We start from the raw sequence: 5783 nt of genomic DNA, 5'->3' as shown, positions 1-5783 counted from the left end.
CACGTGATGGCATGGAAACCTGAAGCTCCCCAGACTTGCGTGACTGTTTTACCAGTAGTGCGACATGGAACCCCGTGTTTCCCAAACTTGGGCATCAATTTTTGTTGTGATGTGAAATGGAAACCCCATGTATGCACAGAATTAGGTAGTAGTTTCCATCATGCTGCGAAATGAATAGGCTGAGTTCCCCGTGCCTAGGACAAGACATTAAAACCCCATGTTTCATAGACTTAGGTGGCTTCTATCAATGGTTCCTACTGCGCCGCAACATGGAAACCGCAAGTTCCCCAAACTTGGGCAGTGGTTTCAAAACACCCCAAGTTCCCCAGACTTGCGAGATGGTTTGCATCATCATGGAAAACCCAAGTTCCCGCATTAGGGCTTTCCTAAAAGCCCCAAGTTTCCATCGTGCCGTAAAATATGGAAACTTGTGGCTCATTCAAGGGTGGGACATGGAAACCCCATGTTTCCCCAGACTTGGGCACCATCGGTTTCGGCCATGTCGTGACATGGAAACCCTAAGTTTCACGAGTTTGGGCAGTGGGGCACAACATGGAAACCCTGGGTTTCCTTAGGTTTGGGATCCGGGGAGTGACATGGAAACCCCAAGTTTCCCTAGGTTTGGTTGCCAAGGCATGACATGGAAAACCAAAATTTTGGGCATCGGGGTGCGACATGGAAACCCCAAATTGTGGGCACCGAGGCGCGACATGGAAACCCCAATTTTTTTAGGTTTCGGCACCTTTTCTATCGCAACATGGAAACCCCAAATTTTGGGCACTTACGCAAAACATGGAAACCCAAATTTTTGGCGTCAGGGCGCTACATGGAAACCCCAAATTTTGGGCACTGAGGCGGGACATGGAAACCCAAATTTTCCTAGGCTTCACCACCTTTTCTGTCACAACATTGAAACCCAAAATTTGGGCATCAGGGTGCAATATGGAAACCCCAAATTTTGGGCGCTGAGATACAACATTGAAACCCCAATTTTCCTGGGCTTCGGCACCTTTTTTGTCACGACGTGGAAACCCCAAATTTCCTGACCCTAAGCAAAGAATTTCTGAGATGTGAGCAATAAAAAATTTCCATTTGGAGGAAGACGCAAAGGCAGGAGAGTTTTCTAGATTTGTTTGAATAATGTGTGACAAGAGTGAAGCTTTGAATCGAGACGACCAAGGGCTGAATCTCACTAGATCATGACAACAAGGCCTCTCTAGCACTTACAATACCTCATCTCATATTTAAGTCATCTGCAAAGGATTCTTCTCAATGACCATTTGGAATTGAATTTCAAAGTTTCCATGATCTAGGTGCTTCATGATCGTGGTTTGCAAATGACACATGCCCCTACGGGTGATAAAGCTACATCCCTATTGTGGGTTGAGATGTAGTCAAAGAGTGACATGCACCGCTTCTAGCTTGGATTCTGACTTATAGGCCCTCAGTCATAATCCAACACACGGTAGCTTCACACCACTGTATTTTCAACCAAGCGTGATGACCAATTGTGGGAATCAACAATTCATCTTGTACTAAGTTGAATGAGTATTGCAGCATGGTCCATCAGTAGGGTAAAATTAACCTATCTCATGACATTCTAAACCCAGCTTAGGTTCGCTATTCCTGGGTGAACAATCCAACACTTGTTGAATTGTGCTTCACAATGATAGTAAGAGCCGACATTGAATGATAAAAAGGAAATGTCGGTATAAATGCTTGGTTGCCACAAGATAGTTGTCCATGTGGTAGATTTTCTGACACCTCGAACTTGAAATTATAAAAACCTAAAGGATCAATAGGCCACACTTTCATTGTTTCCATTCGTACAGAAAATCAAAATCAAATGATCTTTTACCGTTTTGTTCTCATCTTAGGACACCTGCGTTATCTTTTAACAGATGTGCCGCACCAAGCAAACTCTCCACCTGACAATGTCTTCGACCCAGAATGACCCGCCGAAACGTGCCTTAAGGGCAAAAATAGGGCCAGTGCCTCATCTCTGCCAAATGAAAAAAGTAAAATAACGTTAACATTAGTCATATTTCACTTTCATTGAAAATGGATCCCACTTATTCTACACATCTCAAGTCATTTCACAATGTTGGAGTAGAGTCAAGCTCAACATGGACTTCTTTCCTCACTGATTTTGCGAAGCCCATTCCCTTGGATGTGTTTTCACTAGATAGTAGATAGGGACAGTGGGAATCTCATTAATCCATTCACGTGTGTCACTAATTAGACGACAAGGCATTTGGCTACCTTAAGAGAGTCATATTTACTCCCGTTGTTTACCCACACTTGGTTGAATTTCTTCACTTTGAGATTCATAGCACTAGGAAGAAATCACATTGCATTAGCATTCGCAGGAACCATCACAATGCTTTGTTTTAATTAAACAGTTAGATTCCACTTGTCTATACTAGTTCGAAGTTGATTGTTCTCCCCGTAGGGAAAAGCCCCCAGTAGGGGTGATTCTACACCTGTAGTCCAATCAGCACATGACTTGTCATGCGGAAAGAGTCAATTTAGCGGACAAAACCGACCTCCCTAGAAGCTAAGGCTTTCTAGTGACAAACAAAACAATCAAGCACTACCATTCCCTAAATATGCATTTAAAATACAAGCAACCAGGCGTTTAAAGCACACCTTTAGTCCAACACTGTTTGTAGCAGTCCAGCCTCTCTGATCCAGATGAGCTCCTCCTTCTCTTTGAAACTTGCATTCACTAACAAGCAAACGATTACATAGCACCTGAATAACTCATAAAATAAAACATATTCATCATAAAGACCAAGGAGTATATGAAACAAATTATATATAACAACTTATTGAGAAAAATGAACTTAATTGTATTAATTGGAAACAAAAGAAACCATTACAACCAGTGCCTTGGTGTTGTGGAGGTCCCTCCCAGGGTCCAGCAAGAGTTCTCCTTTACTTTGATCAGCTCACCCACTTCCAAATGAAGCTAAGAAAGGATAGGAATCTCTCCTCTCAAGCTCCATAAGGGAGTCCTAATTTCAGCAACATCTACCCTTAGGAATGTTCAGCTTTCAACCTCCCCTCCCTCTGGCCCAATGCCTGTATTTATAATGCTTTGGAGGAAGTTAATCAGGTCCACCATCAATGGGATAAGCCCCTCTTTTAATGGGATAGCTCCCCTCTTGATGGGATAAGTTCCTCTTTCTTTGGGATGCATGAACCATCTGGAGGCGCTCAATACACGTCAAACCATCTTCTAGAATGCTCTAGAATCGACCACAAGTAACTTTTTTGAAGTAAAACTCGTGCCTTTTGACCTTTACAGGAGTACGCACCCACCCCTTTACAGAAAGAGCGTACAAGTACGTAAGTATTGTGAACTTGAGGTGCGTACACGCAGGTACGGTAAAGAGAAACTGCGTAACCAGAGTTAATTGACTTTTTAAGGACTTTCTCTCTTTCTTGGAGTTTGACATGAGGAGCAGAGGTATAAGACTTGCCAAGGAGGATAGTATGACAGTTGATGGAGCCATACTAACTGCAAATAGTCATGGTGACAAATTTTAGTGTAACAGATTCCCCCCTAAAGTGCGAAGCCTGTAGTAGATTAGGGTTTCATATCATCTAGGAAGGCTGAAGTACTTTATCATTTCAAGGATTATCTTGTGGAGAGCCCAGTCGGAACCTGCAAATATTCAACACAAAGTACATATATAAGATCATATCATCGCTGAGGTAGGAATTCCCATACTCAAATTGAAAACTTTAACTAACAAACTAACTATTGTTCTGATATAGGAATGATTTCACAGTACATCATAATCATAGACTCATGTAGACACAGTATGGACGCAGCCATCTGTTTATAATTAGTCTACTGTATAATGAAAAACTCCTCGCAGCCTAGATGGTGGAAACTAGATCCAGGGTCTTCATTTTTGTTTCCCGAAATAGTACGATTCTATCCATGTGAATAAATGAGTTGATGTCGAACATGGTAGAAACCACTTGATTACCAGTCAATGATGTAAACTGTTAACAAGTGTGAGAGAGACCACCAGTGATGTCAATGGTTCTCAAAGTACCCAGTATAATCCATGAGATGTGAATAGATGTGTTGATGTCAAACATATCACGGAATCCTTCGATTGAAAGTCAATGATGTAAACTGTCGTCAAAGGCAAGAAACCTACCATTGATGCATGCAGATTTCAAGGTACTGACGATTTCTAGGTCATCTTTCTAGATAATGTGCTGATGTCGATAGAAAGCAACCCGTTGTAGGCAAGCCCACAACACGAAATCATAGATCAAGTTGAAGAAAGGTAGCTGTAAGGACTGACTCAGGGATGATCAAGATGGATGACAGGTATTTTGCAGATGAATGGTTTATTTGTAGTGACCTCTTGAACACATAATGACACGATAGATGGCTTGGTGACAATTGACCCAAAGTTAATACCCGGAACCAGTTGAAGATTTTCAATGTGGTTTGATCAACTGTTAGGCAAAGGATTTCCCAACCCAGGTGAATGAAAAGTGCCGTGTTCAAGAGTGGTGATAAGGTTTTTCTGAGACAAAGGATAACAATTAGGCTCATTTTTCTCTCTTTTCCCCCACCATTTCTGGCAAGTACCTCTTTATTTTTTACAAGATTGAGGAGGATAACATATGCTTGATTATAAGCTCATCCTTTGGATGAGTCCAACTTAGTTTAGATGCGAACCCTAAGAAGGAGTGGTCCGTTCCTGTTTGTAATCGAACAGGTCCTTTACTGTGAAATTTTAATGAGTCTAGTATAGGAGAAACTCGGCGTTTTTCAATTTTAGGGAGTCTGAAAAAACTTAAGAAGACTCCAGGGTTGAACTTTTTCGTAGATTTGTGTCTCCCAAGCCCGAAAAAGTATAAAATAATACTTGAGAGAACCGCTTGATCTTAACGACCAAGGAGTACTTTCATGATTAGTGCCTTTGACCTGAAAAGTAAAAAGCGATCAAAGACACGTCGTTTTATTTCCAATATCGAATTTGAAACGAAAAAAATCTGGCAATCTTTTCGTGTTTTTACGGTCAGAAAAGGGCTATAAGAGGACCGTCTTTTAATTTCGTTTTAACGAGTGTAAAAGAAACGCTCGGCAATCCTTTCATGTTTTAGGAGTCAGAAAAGGGCTTAAAAATGACTCTGATGTTTTTGCTTGTAAAAAATGACAATTTTCCTTGAAAATCCTTTATCCTGCACAAAAACCAACACATTACTCATACCTGTTTACGATAGATAAAAATACTTTGAAAAATACCTTTTCATGGTGAAAAATAAACAAATTTACCATTTATTTACCCAAAAAACCTATAAAAAGGGCTTTTACCAATTCATTTTTACCATTTTACTGTTGAGGAGAGAAAAAGGGCTTTTGACAAGAAACTTCCCGTGGACATTGCGGAGAATCCGACCGTCGAAATCGAACGCCGTCTCTTTCGGGTATTCTACAACATCCTCCTCTTCATTTTCATCCGTTTAGAATTTGTTTTTAAGCCCTATTTTCTTTTTTTGGAGGCTTTGTGGTTTCAAGATCCGCCTTTCGGGGTACGCAGGTGTTCCACTGGTGACCTGCGTACCCCGACATTTTCTCAGTTGAGAAAATGTCAGGCGTACGCACCTTGCCCTAAGGGAACCTGTGTACCCACGCTCTGTTCCTAAAGGCGGGGTGCGTACCCCGCAAAACGAGTTTTCAAACCCCAATTTCTCCAAAATGGACCAAAAAATTTTGATTTTATGGACTCTAACAGATGTTTTATGGT

At 41.3% G+C, this 5783-nt stretch overlaps 1 pseudogene; it reads right to left on the bottom strand.

The window, feature by feature from the left end:
- Nucleotides 1-1163: 1163 nt before the first annotated feature.
- On the bottom strand, nt 1164-2618 carry LOC149157467 (25S ribosomal RNA; annotated as a pseudogene).
- Between the last annotated feature and the right edge of the window lie 3165 nt (nt 2619-5783).

Source organism: Pinus tabuliformis, chromosome 5_2, assembly GCF_031772625.1.
Source record: "Pinus tabuliformis cultivar Carrire ecotype Pingquan chromosome 5_2, CPIR1, whole genome shotgun sequence".
NCBI lineage: Eukaryota > Viridiplantae > Streptophyta > Pinopsida > Pinales > Pinaceae > Pinus > Pinus tabuliformis.
Note: the sequence above shows the minus strand (reverse complement) of the source record. Positions and strands in the feature narration are given on the sequence as shown.